General features: G+C 40.8%; 1 protein-coding gene across 1 annotated transcript in view; it reads left to right on the top strand.

The window, feature by feature from the left end:
- The window catches only part of tex264a (testis expressed 264, ER-phagy receptor a), a 57862-nt gene that overhangs the window by 16631 nt on the left and 21913 nt on the right, over positions 1 to 19318 (top strand). The window lies entirely within an intron of this gene.

Genomic DNA, 19318 nt, shown 5'->3' with positions numbered 1-19318 from the left:
ATTGTATCATCAGCCATGAAGAAGCTTTACACGGTTCTACAATGACCCTCCCAGCTCCTTTCATCAGGCAGTTACTGTAGAACTTTAAACCAGCCCAAGGGGAAATTGGGGAAGGTGTGGCAACATTGCACCTGTTTTGATCCTCTACTGCCCCACTGCATCTTTAATGCCTCCTGTAGGCTCAGGGCGCAGACTCCTTAACTGCACATTGTTCAGCAATTTCAGCGTGGGACGGTGCAGAATGGCACGGGCTGTGGCTGCAATGCCATCAAAGAGCAGAAAGCAAAGTGCGAGTCGATAAGTGATGTGTGAGTTTGCGAGCGAGCATGTGTCTCTGTGAGTGATTGCTTGGTAGCTTGGTGAAAATTTGAGTTGGAGGAGGTGCATGCATCTCTGCTCTGTGTGTGTGTGTGTGTGTGTGTGTGTGTGTGTGTGTGTGTGTGTGTGTGTGTGTGTGTGTGTGTGTGTGTGTGTGTGTGTGTGTGTGTGTGTGTGTGTGTGTGTGTGTGTGTGTGTGTGTGTGTGTGTGTGTGTGTGTGTGTGTGTGTGTGTGTGTGTGTGTGTGTGTGTGTGTGTGTGTGTTTGTCGTTGTGCTTTAATATGGAGGTTGTGGTGAGAGCAAGATAAGTCTCTTTCATTATTAATGCTGTCATTCCACACCATTGTTCCTTCCATTACATTTTTATTGGTTAACACAAGGTTCTTGTTTCTCGATGGCTCTCAAAAATAATAAGCTTAACATAACAGAGAGCTGCAGTCCGGAGCTGGAGGCGGTCTCTGACCCGCAAGGCTCCGTCTTTTGTGTTTACAATTAATATGCCTTGTTGTCCCTTCAGTCTGCCATTTCTGAAGTCTATGGAGGAAAGACTATATTTAGCCACCAATGATAGTCATGACAGTTTCATCACAATTGTCTTTCCTACAAAGAACGGGCGATGATGTGTTGAAGCACTTTGTACAGACTGGGCCTCTACTCTCTACTCTTCACTCTTCCAGGCTTTCGGGGAACTGTAGTAGCCTTAATATTGAATTATTTCCGTTTTTTCCTCCGGAGCTTTTTCTTTAATGTAATCCGGAGGATTTGAACCATTAGTTTGGGCCAAAGTTACTTGAAATTTGTAAAGAAATTCTAATTTCACATATATTTGTACATATTTGATATGGAAATAATTTTGAAATGAAGTCCTATTGGAAGATGGTTCACTTCAATTGTTTTCACAATGTATAGGCTTTGTCAGTCCCTATAGTTCATATATATATTTGCAAAGACTAAGCTGAATCTATTCGGTAGGTTGGGTAGGTCGGCTTCTACTTCAATTCTACTAGTGAGATCATTCCAAGTAAATGGTCTATAATCAGCTCAAGCAAATAGGATTTGATGTAACAGTAGGAAATACATTGAATTTAGCATTAGTTTGGCATATTCAACAATTGTTAAGGTTTTGCTGACATAAATAAATTATTAGGTAAATGGTTGCATTGACTCTTGGTTCTTGAGGTACACTGCTGGTTTTTGCTGTTAGCTCTTCTAAAGTAAAAAAAAGTTCAAGGTGATGGGAACTTTCATGCATATAGTCAATGATCCTACAATTATTTATCATATTGTGATCGGATAGCTAAAATCTGCAAAAATCTGCAACACTGAATGGACAACATGAACATGAGCCAGTACAACTGGGAAAGATCTCTCATTCATGAGAGCAACTATGGCTACTGATTCTCTACATACTGAGGACTACTGGCAAAAGTCAAGATGACACAATACATGTAGGTCAGCGATGTGACTAATCTTCTTGCGTCAGGATGCCTATAGCATATTCATTCTACATCATGTACGAGCAGATGAAATGGCTGATGATATTCAATGAGTACATACTTTAGATCAAGGAAGTCTTTGTACATACCCGCTCCCATTGCACAGTGGGAGGAGCAGATCGCACTGTGGCTGCACAAACAACAGTCAGTAGCAGCATATTCATAAATCCAAAATCCCATCCCAAGAAATTCAAACAGATACTGACTATGTGGAGGAAAATATTTAAAAAATGCTGCACACATGAGACTAGAATCAAATGAATATTTTGCCCAGCTGGAGTCATTTGTATTACAATGTTATTGCTGGCTTGCAAAGTGTTACATGAGCTGCATGTGCAGACATGCACTGAAGTCCGGACTTTCTCCTGAACTTCTCCGGGGGGCTGTTTGTGAAAATGTCCGCAGATGTTGGTCCGATATTCAAACTAACTTTTCCTTTGTCAGCCACCTAGTAAAATCTGAGGTACCCCATGTCAGAACACTGAAGGAGAATCTCCGGAGGATTCACAGCAAATGAGTGGGAGTGTTGATGAATTGAAACAAAAAAACTGATTTATCGTCATGTCCTGCATCCATGCATGTTCTACCAACCCCACAAAACTTTCTGGATATTTTCCTGCTCTTGGGAACGCATCTGACTCGGACAATCTCCTGCTGCGTTCAACATACGTAAACGGCAAACTCCGGAGAATTCCCGGGCACAATTGTGCGGACGTTTTCTGAAGTTCGTGTCTGAAAACCGCGATGAGCTGGTGGTTTCAACCAACCCACCCAAATGTAGTAGGGATTGACACACACCTTCAATTCCAGCTATTACTTAATCTTTATAAATACAAGTAGTATTGCTTAAGTGTCTCTCTGAAGCAGAGAGTACTTTAAAAGTCGCCCATTTATCTTATTTTTAAGCTCGTAAAATCTTGGGAGCTTTGGGAAAATCCAAAAAGGTCCATATTGCACTGATAGAAGTAGCTGCTGCTGAACTCTGTGGCAGTGAAAGGTGTTCCATTTAGATGTAAAGGTCACCACCTTGGCTTGTTATCAGCTGCGTGTGTGAGAAGGAGTCTGCTACAGCTTCTCTTAATGGTTGGCATCTTGTCAACATTTCTCCAACATGTTTTGATTCATGACCAGTTGTCACTGCGGCAGTAACTTGTGGATGTGGGTCACTGACCTTGAACAATTTGCTCCGTGTATCAGACAGCTGACTGGGTAAAGTATACCAAGAACACAATTTGCTCACACTTCAATCAGAATTGTTAGTAGCGTGTTGTGATACTGTGTAAATTTGCTTTTTCTCACTGGTGGAAAGTACATCAAATTTGGGGTACTTTACTGCTGTATTTCAATTCTATGTTACTTTATACTTCATTACATTTATTTTACAGTTTAAGTTAGTAGTTACGTCTCATTATTCTGCATCAGGTACAACTGGAAGTTGCCCTGGAAACAGCCCCGCATTCTCTGGTACAATTGAGAGAAAAAACAGACACCAGTCTTTTTTCTAAAATATGCTAACCAACCACTGTCACTGACATTTATTTTTAACACACTTAAGTTATACTTTATAATGTTTAGTTCAGTCTAGACACATTCAAACACACTGGAATTTCTAATCCTTTTTTCTACTTATTGCTATCTACCTTCTCTCTAAAGTTGTAGCTATCCTAAAAACAGACAGTGGACTTTTGTTTACAGTAAATTACATTTGTGTGGGACCGGTGTACAGGAGATTGGCCTAATACTACATAGACATAAAGACCTTCTAACAAAGGAACTTTTCTCTGACAATGCTCTCACAAAATCCTCTTTGTGTGTCAAGTAGCTTGCTCATCAGATAGCTCTGTGTGACTTATTGACTTGATTTCAGCTTATTACATCCAGCAAAGGCCGCAAGGACATCTTGGCCTTTAAACTAAAGTTCATGGCCTTTAAGAAGCAATTCTCTGTAGGAACTTTGGGCTCTGTCTAAATCTGTCTGTTTTTGAAGTAGTAGACTGTGTAAGATTTGACTATCTTTGCATCATCATAGGAAGTGCATGGCACAGCTTAGATATGGGAGCAGAGCAGAGTGTGGAGACAGAGACAGACAAAGAACTGACTCTATAGATTTAAGTGAACCACATGTCTTATTGTTCTTCCAAAATACACAAAATCGTCTCATTCATTTTGATTAGTGAAATTATATATGAGTGAAATTATATATTTTTCCACCATATAGTACGTGTTAATTTGCAGTTAGAAAAGATTTAACATGGCATGGGCCATTTGCATGAGAATAGAGACAAAATATGAGATATGAAAAAGTGGAACATTTAAAAACCAAGATGATGTACATTTTCTAAACTAATATAATTTCTGAATCCGGTAGCAATGCTGTTAGCCTGATTTTAAAGCCCAATTTTTTGATCTATGTGTACACGAAAGTTTCCACATTTTTAATTCAATGACAAACGTCTTTTTGAAAATATTTGGGTATGGATTATGACATTTTAATCTAACTCTAAAATAATTAATCTTTTGTGATCATAAGACAACCTCCAGTATACTTGACTTTTTTTTTTAAACTCCATTTACTTTTTTGTCGATTACACTGACTTTTGACTTTACAATTTACTTTTTTTTGCATTTAGTTCTCTTTGTGTGGTTGAGGCCACTATCATGTTTTAGACCATGAAAAGTACAAATTATTTCTTGACCAATAATCAAAATGCAACACGTTGACTCAGCAACACTAGTGTTATGTTTAAAAAACAAACAAACAATGAGCCTCAACAGTTCAGGGTTATTCATACTTTATAAATCAAATATTGAAAATTGTAAAAGCACTTGCCTGCTATAATTTTAGCAAAAAAATAATTGCTTTGTAAGTAGCACCTTTTTTGTCCACTTGAATTAAAAAATATGATTGTGTTTATGTCAGTCTCTTTGTCCATATTGACATTTGCACAGTGTTGTGTGTTTGTTGTCGGTGGCATCATATAATTTGGAGATAATGGGGGAGATTTACAAATTAACAAGACAAATGAAATGGGTGATGTTTTGAATGATCATCAGATGGTCTCTGTTTGCTGCGAGTGAAATCTCCCTCACTATATTGGAAGTTCTCCAGGTCAAGACAGGTCCACAGCCGGCCATTTTCACTCCTATCAAAGGTCTGAATATTTGCCCACCACTGGTGGTCAAACCTTGATCTCCAGCTCAAGTCCCCTCTCAGTCAGTCATCCTGCCTCTCTGGCTGTTCTCCAGTGAAAAGGCCACGCCGCCTCGCCACTGTGGGTGAGCAAATATTAAATAGATGCCAGATTACTGAGAGAGACCTCTCTGGGTGCAACATACAGTAGCTAATCCCCGACCCTCTGGATCCTGAGACGCGGGAGCAGAGCAGGAGCAGACGTGTCAAAAGAGATCAGCTGTTGACATTTCCCAAAAAGCATTACAAGTTTTGCTTCTCTGTCACTTGATTATATCACCACGCTGGTGACAGTTGTAGCCGGAGGCATTATGTTTTCAGGTTGTCTGTCCATCTGTCTGTCCCACTCTAGTGGATGGGGAAGCTCAGAAATGCCGTGAGGGGATTTTGTCTTATTTGGAACAACGACAGATTTTTTTGGGCCATAATTCAAAGATTACTACGCTTGTTATGACAAAATACACTTTATGCTCCTAAATTAAATCCCTTCATAGTCTTCACTACATATATGAGTCTGGACAGACACGGATGTAAACTTCAGCTTGACTGGTTGGGGGGAACATAACACCATGAGGCGGTCATTCTAGTTTTACCACTGTTGTGGTGCTGCAGCTGCAGACCTCTTTTTCTGTGAGTTTGTTTTCCAGTGGATGCACAGAGGATGCTGGGCTTATGTAAAGTAGCCACACAGACAAGCACTGGCCTTTGGGCACTTCCGTACAAACAGCATAGGAAAGGAGAAATATGATGGGAGATGGGGCATGCTGTGTTTATGTTGCAAAAGTGGTAATGTTCTGGGAACACTGTGCAGGATGCTCTGTACTTGCTCAGCAATGCTGCTGTGATTATTCCCTCCTTTATTTTGCATATGTGTTCTGTCTGTTGAACGTGTGCTTCACCTCAATCAAATACTTAGTTCGCAGACCATGACATTGAGATTAAAACTGATATTGATGTTTTTGTACATTATTTTTGCTGAATGTACTGCAGTTATCTGAATACCTTTGACCTCGTTGAGGAATCAAACTGCTTAATTCCCGTGAGAATTATTTTCAGAAGTGTTTTAAGGGGGAACAAGGAAAAATAAAAAGTTCTAAGTGTAAATATGCATCCTTTTCCCTACAGAAATATGCAATTGCTTTATCTAGTCCTTAAAAGGGCCGTAAGCGATACTAAAAAGCAGTACACGTTTTGTAAAAATTAGCAAATATTTCCTCACCGTCCGTTAGCTGTCGCTTTTGGCATTTCGGTTCACAGTTCTTGGCTATTACAGCTTACCGCTTTCTGAAGTTTAGCTGCAGGCAGGCGGTGAATCGAAATGCCGATAGGAAGGGTGGCTTACACCTCAGTGAGTTTAATTACTGACTTACTTAAACTGCGCATATGAATTAGTAAACCACAGGCAAGGTTTATAAAAACATTACACACATTCCGGGCTCTGTAGCTCCCAGGGATAACCCTGCAGAATAGTACAACAGGAAATGAGAGAACTTGATTGTACTAAAGGCCCCAGCCAAAGAATTTCTAGAAAGCATCATTTTCTGAGAAAATCTACCTCTTGAAGTCAGACCTGATTTAGCTGAGGGGATCCAAAATGAAATGAGGGCAAGTGATTTAAAATGTTCAGATGAAACACTGACTCTCCTATGATCAAACCTGAGCTCACATCTCCTTTGTCCTCATCTTCTGCCACTGTGTTCTTTCCTCTCGTTGTCCCAGGCGATTTCACAATCCATTTTCATTCCGGAAGTCTCCAGGAGAAAGAAAATGTCACGGTGCTTTTAATGGGATTAAGAGGTGTCTTTAAGGGAATGAAATAAAGGGAGATAAGAAAATAAACTGAAAATGAATTGTTATCCCAAAACCTGAAGCAAAATATCTTCAAAATATATTCAGTATACACAGATGCATAGATTAATCTTAAAGGTGGACACTTGTCAGCTTCTGTGATACCGGGGAGAGATCTTCAGACGGTTGCTTTTTGTTTTGCGCCTAGACTTATAAAGGTGTTTGTTGAACTTTGTGACCCAATTTGTGGCTCTGGATTGGTGTCCCATCTCTGGCAGATTGTTTTCTAAAACTGTGGCCCTGCTGCAACAACACTTGACCTGAAAAATACATCTATAAGTCATATTGATTTTCTCAAGGACGATTCTGGTGCAGGCAATCGGATGTGCAGTGGTAATTTCAGCATTTAATGAACTCGGTGATGGGAAGTCTTAATGCTTCAGAGAGCAGTTTGTTCAATACAGTACCTTTTAATTAGCAGGCGTTTACTTAGGACTCTCAAAGTCTCTTACACTCACTCTATATGTGTTTGTTTGTTTGAATGTGTTCTTATGCCCTTGTGTGTGCGCTCCTTCCTGTTTGCAATTAGATCTCTAAGGGGAGAATTTATTTTACTTAACAATTATTGCGGAGCAGGAACTTGTATCCTCATGTAATCAGAGCCCACTGTAAACACCTGAAAGTTTTTAACATATCCTGACATGACATAGGCTCACCATCTATGTCAACTTTGTGGAGAATGTGTCACAGTCACGTGTATGCGAGAACTCAAATGTTCGCAAATGCTGGAACGGAGCAGGAAAATCTGCGACGAGCAAATGTTACAGAAATGTTCCTGCTGTTGTAAACAGCCAATCTGTTGCTGTCTTCATAAACAGCAAACTCCAGAAAATGTCTGGGCTGAAGACATTTTTCTGGAGTTAAAGTATGAAAACCGTTTATGTCCACAGGACAGAAGTTTGCCCGAATGTGAAATGCATTTCCACTCCCTGCTTTACTTCATCTGTGCATTACGTAACCTTTTTCTTTCTTTTCTTCACTTTTTTCAGTTTTTTAACCTCAAGTTTCTAACAGTTTCTTGATATAATGTCAGTTTTTGTTGCGTTTGTTACACCCTCCTTATTTTTGCTTTGTGTAAAATCTATTCCAAGCTTCCCCGAGGGCGTTGTCAACTTGTGACTCTACTTTTTAACAAGTCAAGAATAAATATTCAGATTTAATTTAGATTAACGTTATGAAGTCAGTTTTCGTAGCCATAGCCAACCTCACTGGCATTGTCAACTCTTTTTCCAATAGTTTTCAGAGTAGATTTCCTACCACTGCCCTCTCTTTCGAATGTGTTTATCAATCAACAATATTCATCGATCAACGTCAACATTAGCTTACAGCTGCAAAATGAATGGAGGTGGAAATTTGACGGGGCTCCCGCTGAGACGATACACGTGTAAGTGAAAACATGACCGCAGGCAAATAGTGATAAATTAGACAATATTATATACAAGGGGTTTGCTTTGGCACTGAAAATGAAGGTGTGGTTGGCTGCAACGAGTGAATGAATGGAGCTAAAAACTCGAGAGTTACACTCACATTCCCTCCAACGGACAAGTTTCAAATTCACCTGACGCCTTCTTTGTCTGTCTTTGTACTTTCGGGGGGAACTGAAGCACTTGAAGAAAACTCAGGCGCAGGGAGAACCTGCAAACTCGACAAAGAAGTAGAGCAGGCCGATATGTCGGTCGGCCGATGTGAGCCTTACACAGACATCGATATCAGCGCTTATGTTTACTAATACCAAAAAATTTTCGTCTATACAATCTACTCAGAAAACACAGCCAGGCATGCCATCTTTCAGTTTGGGTTGAATCTTTAACAGACAGCATACACAACACCAACTATTTGTAAAAAAAAGAAAAAAAGAAAAGAAGAATCATTTTCTGCAACTCTGAAAAGGCAGGCGGATCACTTTTGCCTCATTTCCATGTTTGCCTGCATGGAAAGCCTGTTTTCAGCAGAACTTGGAGGCAAAATTACCAATCAGAAGTCAGTGTATGTACTAGTGTTCCCATACTTTATATGCATCCTGTCACATGAAACACCATTGGTTTTTGCAGCTAAATCTCAGCTGGCTCAATATTCCAACACAACATACTGTATATAAAAGTGTTGTTGATAGTTAGATAGAAAGAAGAAGGAAAAAGAGACACCAGCCCATTTGAATGGATAATGTGTAGAGCAAATGGATTGTGAGAAAGTTACATTTTGTTTTGCCTTGCATGACATCCAGGGTAAGAATTTAGGATAAATGATGCATAATGTTGTCATGTCAAAATCTATCTTCTTCTTTCTTGCATTTTTACTACACCGTAATACTAGGAGAGCACGGTGGTTTGGTGGAGTTTGCATGTTCACCCGGTCTGCGTGGGTTTTCTCCCACAGTCCAAAGACATGCAGTTTGTTTAGATTAACTGGAGACTCTAGTCTACACTGACCATAGTTTTAAATGTGAGAGTGAATGTTTTTTTGATCTCTGAATATAAAAAAAGGGCACTTGCCTGTTTGATAAATGTCTATTTACTCTAATGATTCTTGCACATTTTGGGTAATATCTTCATGGTTGAATGCACTTATTGTAAGCTGCTTTAGACAAAAACGTCAGTTAAATTAATGTAATGTAAAGTTGACTCTGTGATGGGCTGGCGACCTGTCCAGGGTGTACCCCACCTCTCGCCCAATGTCAGCTGGGACACTTAGTGTATGTCACATTTTAACTAGCAGCAGCCTGGAGCTGCAGTGGGAACAATACATGTGTTAAAGATGCCTGGTGAGCCATCCCTCATTAGGAGATGAGACAGCCATGGTTTGTTTCGTGGAGCCTGGAGAAATGCTTCATGGGTGCAAATATTGATTCTGTTTATTCTCTCCCTGTGGGAGGAATGTTGTAGATCCATGTGGTTGAATATTTGCTCTGAATATTGATCGAAGACTGCAGTCATTAAGATTTTAGACTCACATGTCGACAGTATAGGGGTCAATATTTAATTCTTCTAAAAAGTATGGACATTTTTTTGATCAATTAAATCAGTGATATTAATATATGGGTGACAATCAAAATGTAAAAATACCAGGTGTAGCTCAAACCTGCTGTTTAGTGTTTTTTTTCACCTCTTCATATTGCTGTGCCGCTGCGATATGACCTTGTTTACTTGTTAACTACAATGAACTATGTCTTATCTAATTGCAGGAAAGACAACTTCCTTTGGCTGTATGTAAATAAACAAAAAAATCCCATCTCATCTTTTAAAAATCGGGATCTTTTTCCGTGAAAAGTGCTTTTTTTTTTTAAATAAAGAAAGCAACTAGCCCTCAGCATTAATTTACTGATATTCAAACTAAATCTCCCAGTTACACTGCGGTGCTGTTAATTCATATTTATTTTTAGACATTAACGAAATAATTCTGCATTTGGTTGTTCTCAAACAAAGGAGGGGGCTCTAGGTGTAAGAAGATTAGGAGAAGCTCATTAAAAAAAAAAAGTTCTTGCAACTCAGTTAACTTGTTCTTTTCTGTCCAACTGTGGAGCTCTTCTCGCCTCTCTCTTGTTTGGGAAGCTGCTGAAGGCAAGCTTGTGAGATAAATGGTGTTGATTAAGGGCCAGCGTCAGCTTCATCTCCTGCCCGCTCTCTGCTCGCTGCTTTACAGCTTAACTAACTCCTAATAAGAATGCAGCAAGCTCATGGGACATGCAGGAGGCAAATGTGTTTATTTGTGGATGTAGCGAAGCATGTCCGTGTGTGGATATGAAGGTTGGAAAAAGGGTTTATGAATGCGTGTGCATGCATGCATGCGTTTTTCAGGTGTGTGTGTGTGTGTGTGTGTGTGTGTGTGTGTGTGTGTGTGTGTGTGTGTGTGTGTGTGTGTGTGTGTGTGTGTGTGTGTGTGTGTGTGTGTGTGTGTGTGTGTGTGTGTGTGTGTGTGTGTGTGTGTGTGTGTGTTTAACAGCTCATGTTTTTCATGTCACCAAGTGTCTAACAAATAAAACGGGGCACAGAGCTACTTGTGAGCTGCTCGATTAGATTAAGGTTGCAAATTGATTGTAAGCGTGTAGTAGTTGTCTCCATTGGAAAGTGCCACTGATTGCGGAGGCGGATGAGTGTGTTTGTGCCTAATTTGATCGCTCAACAGCTAATGCAATCTGCATTACGGCAGCTATTGGAGCTTGGGATTAATGTGCCAATAGGCCAAGCAGGAATGGAGAGTGAGAGGGAAAGTTAGAAGGCTGGCGATCACTACGGCACTGTGATCAATCGATGGTACAGAATAACAGAGGCCCAAATTCACCTCCTGTGGCTGACTAGTCTATATATTCTTAGAAAACACCAAACAGCTTTATTCCATTCAGGGAAAAATAAAAAAGAAACATTTCATTAATTTGCACTCGGCCATTTGTGAAATTCAATGATAACAACACCCTGTTTTATAAATACATGAACATTTTACCATTTTTTTTATAACAAAATAGCCTATTTTAATGCTAAAACAGAGAAAGGAATATAATGTCCATTTTTTGAAGTGCACACTTACAGTGACCTAGAAAGTTAAACCCCATCGCAAACTCTCGCTTTAGCAATGCAATTGCAAAGTGACATAGAAACACCAAGGCACAAGTTGAATGTCCACAATGTATGCTCTGCAGAAGTATAAATCAGATTTTTAAAAAATATTTAATTTTTGTTAACAACTTCCAAACATGTTTCAGTGCTTTTCCTTCATAATACAATAAATGCAAACCCTTTTTTGATGTTTTGAAACTGGTATACAAGTGTGCAGTTTTCTTCTTCCTCTATTTAATTGCTGCATTGCTTCTTACAGTGCATTAGTTTGGTTCCACCTGTTGTTACATGTACAGTATATGTCTCACCACAACTGTCACATACCTGTGCTTGTATTCATTTTTGGTCTTTGTGCGCACACACACTAGAAGAAAATGAAAACACAGGAAACCACTTTTCAAAGCCTTGCTCTGAAAAAAACAACAGGATACATTTTTTTATCATTTTGAAACCCAGCTGTAAGGTTTCAGACAGTTTTGCCCCCGTCAATCAGTTCTGCAGCACAGACTGATTCCGTCATGAAGTAAGATTGGCATGTGTGTATTGATTAAACTCTGTACTGTGGTTGAATTCAGATTGACCTCATATGAAATGAGTGAGAGAAAGGAAGAGCTGGTTATCACACTCATACTTTGGGTTCTGCGGGTGCCCTGTCCAGTCCCATTATGTCCTGTCACATTCACTTCTGAACCCAAATGCCACATTAGCATGCCTGAGATCCACTCCCACTGTGGCGTCACACTGACAGCTCTCATACCTGCTCAGCCTATAGATGTCCCATTCAGACAGGGCAGCAGCTCCCATCATGGTTTATGCATGTTTTCACTCTTCTCTTCATGGATCTTTAACAGTGTTCTGACAGGCGGTAAATGCCATACAGTGGAAAATGTGAGCAGTGTGAGGATGGTGTGTTTAAAGGAAGATGCTTGGTTCTGTTCAGTTGAGCCTGCTCAACTTCAAGGTAGGGTTTGTTATTCTGCAGAGAGTCTGTTGATATTTGAAGTCAACAGCAAAACAAATACACCCCTCCATTCAGTGCTCCATCAGAAGCTCCACCCCCAATATTCATGCAAGCGCATTGCCAAGGCGGAACCTACAGGGTCTGCTGCCCGAGCATGAATGCCTCTGTTGCTGATGGGTTGGAATGGTGTTGTGCTATTCGGGTAGAACAGCTTTTTTTGTTTCCCAAAATACAGAGCCAAAGCTGTGTAAGTAAGATGGATTTTTTTTCAGCGCACACAGAACGGATAGCTAGCGGACCGTGAGGAGATATTTGCAGAATTCTGACAAAACGTGTAGTCTATTCGAATCGCTAACCGTTCGTTCAAGGTGAAGAGCTGTGTAATACGGGAGGAAAAAAATCTGTGAAGACTTTGCTTTCGCCTAATGGCCCTTTGTGCACCAAGATTGATGCTGGGTAAAATCGTCACAACTGGCAAAGAGGGCCTTTTGTACCTGGGAGGACAATGAAACCAGTGGTTCATCTTTCACCGCTACAGCTACACTATCAAGGCGTGTTGTGTTTAGCAGTGTGTCATCCAGCTGGGCAATGGGCCGCGGCCATGAGGGATTTGAGAGGCTCAATCAAACTGCGCAATACTACCCACCTTTCTGACACCTTTTATTCAAAGAGGTTTTAAAACAACACCCACTGTGGGTTTTTTAGGAGATATCACTCATATGCTTGCAGCTTTCTTCATCAGGTGGACTCAGAGGCCAGAACTGCTCCAGATATAACCGAGTGTGTTGCCCGCAACCGAGCGCGACAAGCTGACAGAACCCTTGCTTTCCCTGTCAACACCAGTACCCGACGGCCACTTTTCAGTGAATACAGTAACTTTGGATTAGGAAAATATTACCTTTATCTTTAACAGAATCAAATTCGTTTTGAAACTTTACTCACAATCCAGTCCCTCCACTAATCATAGCAAGCCATGGGTTTTCAGAGTTTCTAGGAAAATAGGATTCGATGTGCTCAGTAGGAGTATTTAACAAGAATGAAATTAAATGGCTGCAAACCATGGCTTTACGCATTCGTAGATAAATCAATTTGTCAATACAGGCAGAACCCAACCAATGAAACTGCATTAATTTTTTTTTACAACCAGCGAGACCTGGGCTGGGAGACGAGTTGAAGTGACACTGTGTTGACTAAAACCAAGGATGAAGAAAAAGAAATTAGCATCATATTACATTGTACAGCAGCTCTAGAGTAAGTATCAACTTAGTAAAGCTTGTCACAACCGGGTTTTTGTTGACGCAAGTGTTGTGGTGGTTGACGGTGGTTTTTCAGGCCACAGTTTGTAAAATTGTCTTTTAACTGCTTTTAACTGTTTTTATGAATCAGTTTTCTTGTGTTTGCTTCGTCCCGACACTGTCTGTCACAAACTCTAGTGAAAGATCGACCAGTGATTTCGGCAAAGACAATGTGCATCTTTGCATCTTTGCACCATCTTCCCGCTGCCTTGAATACTTTCTTAAGATGAAGATACCTTTCAGACCTCTATCGAATAGACACATACAGTCTGCTTCTGTAACTAGTATTCAGATTAATATAGCTAGCTAGAGTAGCTTATTAAAAAACACAGTGTTTGCCCCTTCTACCACAAATGTTGTCCATGAAGCTACAGCACCTATAGTATAAATTGTGTTTATTGCAGCAGGAGCACTATACCATTTCCCCTCTGTTATTATTTCTATTCCCAGTGTTTAGTATTGTGGGTCTTAGAATCACCATCAGCTAATGTTTTGCTGGCGGCATGAAATGAATACAAAGTCAGTGGCTTGAGGTGTGTGTTAATTTGAATATGGCATTCATTTAACTGTTAATACAACTTAAGTGCTGAAAGAATACCAAGAAAGCAGCACACCAGGAATTAGCTCAGGGATTGCAACCGATTAATACGTAAAGATGTGTGCCAAAGAGAGGATCAACACTTGTATGTTCCTTTAAGAGGCACTTGGCCCTGGCACCGATGTTAAATCATTTAGCCGTGGGAAGAGAGTGGGAGAGGGAAGGGCTTTTCATCTGAGGGGCATATGTGGTATTTTAACATTCAATATGCCACAGGTTATGGATCAGCAGTCTAAAGCACATTCCTCTCCACACCCACTCCCCTTCACTTTAGTGATGGATCTTCCCTCACCGCTGCGACCATTGTATGTGTCTTTGTTGGCCTGTCTCCGCCTCCCATGCCCACTCTAATTTCTTGTTTGTCCACAGGGGCTGGCAACATTAGGAACAGGATGAAAAGTTAATGTTACACAGAGAGGATTCTGAAAGGCCAAGTGTGAGGCTGAGCCAAACACCCCTGTGAGCCCCCTGAGAGACAAACGGTTAAAATTGATGTTTTCACATTTGGTCAACCACCTTTAAAGTAAGACGAGCTAGCCCGCATACACACACACACACACACACACACACACACACGCACACGCACACGCACACGCACACACACACGCACGCACAGGCATGCCGGCAGTGGCCCTTTAGGCACAGGCAAGATAGAATAGATGCTGTGAGATAAAGCAAGAGTGAGTGAACTTCCATTGAGCTCCGTGTTCCTCGGGGCCAGATGCCGCTTGTAGGACATGGTGGAGCACAGACGATGAAAATTAAATCAAACTAAGGAGGATCATGTTTGCATTTGCTGTTGTTGTGCACCATGCCGTCGAAATACTACCCACATCCTAAAAACCTAACAACTGACTAAATAAAGACCAGTGTCCTACAAACATGACTATAAGAACTTTTACTACAGCAATGTAATTGTAGTATTGCAGTGTACCGACTTGCACCACACAGTTGGTATTTTACAGCTGATAAAATGCTTGAGACAAACCTACCCTTCTGACCCGAGGTTCCTCACAAATGCAGACTGAGTGCTTGTTCCTCTGTGAACTGAAGTGAAGACGGCTAACAGGGCGACTGAATTTATTAATGCCATTCGGGAAGCTGTCGCTCAGAGGAGCGAGGCCGAGCAGGGCAGAGTGTGAAATACCATAAACATCTTCATGGCACTGAGCGGTTTGCTGAGCAGGATGGCAGGAGGTGATGGGACGCACCCGAGTGCAATGAAGAGTACGGCGTGAGTAGGGGAGGGAAGAACGAGTATTTCCATGCAGACCACTAGACCAGCTAGACATCCCACTCCTCCCTGGTCTCCTCTGTGTGTGCATTCAGGGCTTTTTATAGATGTGGCTTATGGCATTTAGATCGCCTACCGAGTCCAAGCCTGAAGGAGCAGACGCACTGCAGCAGGACATCAGCTGCAGATGAGGGAGATCAGAGATGAAGTGGAACATAGAGCCCTGGAACATGTGGCTCAGGTTAAGCAGGTTTATAATAGCTGCGATTAAAAGGATAGATTCAACCTTTATCAAGACTGTGAGAAACAGTAATCACACGCTATATATTCAAGATTACCAGTGATTAATTTCATTATTTACACCTTTTCTTTTCTTCTGCCGTAACCATTCCTCCTTAGCATACTCGACCTATAATGAAAGGGGGAACAAAATCTCCTTGTTGTGAGATAGATTCAGTTAGAGGAGGTCCACATTACACCCGGTATTTATAGCACTTATACCATTTACACATGGTGTAAACGGGCATTCTTATTATCTATATTCTGCCTGCATCATGATCAATATGTAAATTAGTTTGGCAGGGCTAACTGCCTAAGGCTACATCCACATTGCCAATTTTTTATTTAGAAGCTCATCACTTTTGCGACATTGCCTGCCATCCACACTACTCTGAGATGCAGTATGAGAGGGTAAAACGGAGATGTATGGAAAGGACGACGCAGTCTCCCGCATTCGCTACCTGATTGGTTCTCATCAGTCATGACTCAGCCACCAGCTGTGAAGGCAAAACTCTTATTCTTACTACTCGCACTCTCACTTTTCACAATCGTTCTTTCTTGTTCATAGTATTTTCTGTGAGTGAGTAACCGACTGCAGAGTCCATAATTGGCTTCTTACACACATGCTCAGTGTATGTTAACGGTCATGTGGTGATACTTTTTCAGGTGTGTTAGTATATGGACAGGGATTAATGCTGATACAGAGCTGAAATGCTCACCTGGACGGAGTTCGTTGCTGTTTTTAAACAAAAAAAGTAGTCGCATGGATGAAGCCTAACTTGAAGCAATGGCAATGATGTCATTCATTTCTAAATCCCTTTTTTGTGAAGAGGCACTCGCTACACATAGCTGTACCTACCGTCCTAATTGTATCATTTACCAGACAGATAGCATGTTGATGTCCGCCGCAAGTGAGGTTAAAAGTTCAGTCAAACTCAATACGAAGCGCCAACCATTTGTCAGCAACAGTTTCAAGTACGACGTTTGGATTTCCAACTTCGATGTTTCCTTCCACAAAGGTCGAATCTGGAACAGACTCTCTTGATCTGGAAAACTCAGACACTCAAACTAACAATATTATTTGAACAAGCTGAACTTCCCCATGCACTTTAGCACAAACAGCAGAATGAGATTTTCTGACATTGGAGTTGGAAGGTATCTCTCTAAGGAGGGGAGGAATAATTAAAGTGAGAATATGTGTTAAAAAAAACTTGGGAACCTCTTCTTAACCTCTGTATTTATAACTATACTACTTTACTGATGTAACGCAAAATAGATGAGATAAATTATTTTCTAGTCTTGTTGATGATTGATGGTGAAATATTTTATGATATGTATTATTATGTATGTCTTCCTATTTTCCACATGTATCAGTGTTTAATGATCCAGATACAGGTGATCTGATCAGGGATATAAGGGCTTGAATTTACTGTATATTGTGCGTATATGTGCCTGTGTGTGTGTGTGTGTGTGTGTGTGTGTCTGGTGTGTGTGTGTGTGTGAGGGGGTGGGTTGCTTTGCATTTGCACACGTCTGCTAATTGGAAAGAATGTGCCTATAAATAGTGTTTTCTTGGAACCATAACACATTGAGTGGGAAGTCAAATTTGTTTCAGATATGTTCCTCTCTATGGAACTGTGTGTGTGTGTGTGTGTGTGTGTGTGTGTGTGTGTGTGTGTGTGTGTGTGTGTGTGTGTGTGTGTGTGTGTGTGTGTGTGTGTGTGTGTGTGTGTGTGTGTGTGTGTGTGTGTGTGTGTGTGTGTGTGTGTGTGTGTGTGTGTGTGTGTGTGTGTGTGGGCGGGCGGGCGGGCGTGCGGGCGTTTTCATGTGTGTTACATCTCTCGTCACGTCAACTGACAGTTTTAATCAGGAGATGATCGGCAATCCAGGATGCTCCCCGTTTGCTGTACATTAATAACGTGACATTACGCCATCCGTGTGCCACTGCTGAGAACTGAACAATCCACTGAGCCTTCATTCATCTCCCTCCTGTCACCAGCGCAGCCTCCGCTATGAGGAATACTTTCATATGGTTCCAGTGTCCCCCGAGACTCGTTGGCAGCTTATTGTTCGCTACATTTTTATGTCTTGGGAACTTTTTGCATTCGGCTGAAGATGAAGATAAATCGTTTCTCTAAGAGCAGGGAACAAATTCACAATTTTATTCTTCCCCTGATTCATTTGAGCAAATTCTCATTCCGTGTTTCTCTGCTCATGGCCAACCGGACTATACGTTTACTTCAGCTGGTTCCGTGCACTTACGTAGAGATTGAAATTAGCACTGGTTTGCATGCTCAAAACAAAAGAGAAAGTAGAAGCCACCCGGTGATTTAGCATCTTATATAATTCTGCATATCAGATTACTCCTCAGAATATTTTGGGCAAAAATTCAATGATAAAAGGAATGTGTGTAGATAACCTGGAACAAAATCTATTCCAAATTATTTCCACAGAGAACAACATCCAGAGGAGGGATCTTTTCTGTGAAAAATTAGATTTGATTCTTTGAATATCTGACAAATTCAGAAAGCGACTTCTAAATTGTTAAAGACCACAGAATTGACCGGGGTCAACCTTCTGTAATCACTCTTTTTCTCTTGTCTCTTATTAGCAGGAAAATGTTTGCTTGAAAAAATAAATAACTTATATTAAAACAAGAAGTTGAAGAGATGAGACAAGATGAGTTAAAGTTAGTAACGGGTCCCTAGGTTGTTAGACCGGTTCATATTACATACTTATTTGATTGCTGATGGTACGAATTCAAAGGTAATATTTGTACTAAGGTTGGACACATCCAGTTACATGATGGTCAGTTTACCTTTAGGTCACTTCACTTTTCGTTTAAATCTGATTTATCAAATCTGATTCATCTTTATCTGCCCTAACCCTAACTACCTCTTTGTAGTAGATTGTCTTAGTGTTCATGTTATTGAGCTTGAATTCTGTCATGTCCACACAATATCTTTTAAAAGAAAGAAAAATACAAATAAGATACCTTACTAATTAGTGGGTGACAAAAACAAAGATGTCTCGGTATCACTGGTGGCATTTCTTACAGTTTTCTCATTTTCCTCTTTTGAGAGAACTCCTGCGCTTCAAAGGACATTTGGCAGCCACTACACATTCTCCCCCCACGTCTTTTGCAATCCCTCAGATTATAAAAGCATCCGGTCTCCATGGAAAACAGAGAGAGGGGATCTGTGGCTGAAGCAGTTGCCCTGGCAACAAGCTCAGTAAAGTCAGCTGCTCAGAGCAGAGGTAAAACACAACCAACTAAACCACATAACTGGAAGTTGGCAGAGAGTTGACAGGATGGAGTACCTACCTCTCTCTTCGCAGCAACATGACCAGGGTCAGGATTGTGAGAAAAATGTTGAGGTTCGAAGATGTGTTTTAGAGGAGAGATCTTTGTACCGCCTCAGCTCTGACAGTTTCTCAAGTACATCTGAAGTGTAGGAGTTAAACAATTTTTCAATTATCCTCTGCACACAGTTTCTCTCTCCCTCCTTCTGTTTCTTGTGTCGGTGCAGGTCAAAAAACAGTATACT

Source organism: Scophthalmus maximus, chromosome 6 (assembly GCF_022379125.1).
Source record: "Scophthalmus maximus strain ysfricsl-2021 chromosome 6, ASM2237912v1, whole genome shotgun sequence".
NCBI classification, from domain to species: Eukaryota; Metazoa; Chordata; class Actinopteri; order Pleuronectiformes; family Scophthalmidae; genus Scophthalmus; species Scophthalmus maximus.
The sequence above is the reverse complement of the archived record's forward strand: the minus strand, read 5'-3'. Positions and strand labels throughout refer to the sequence as shown.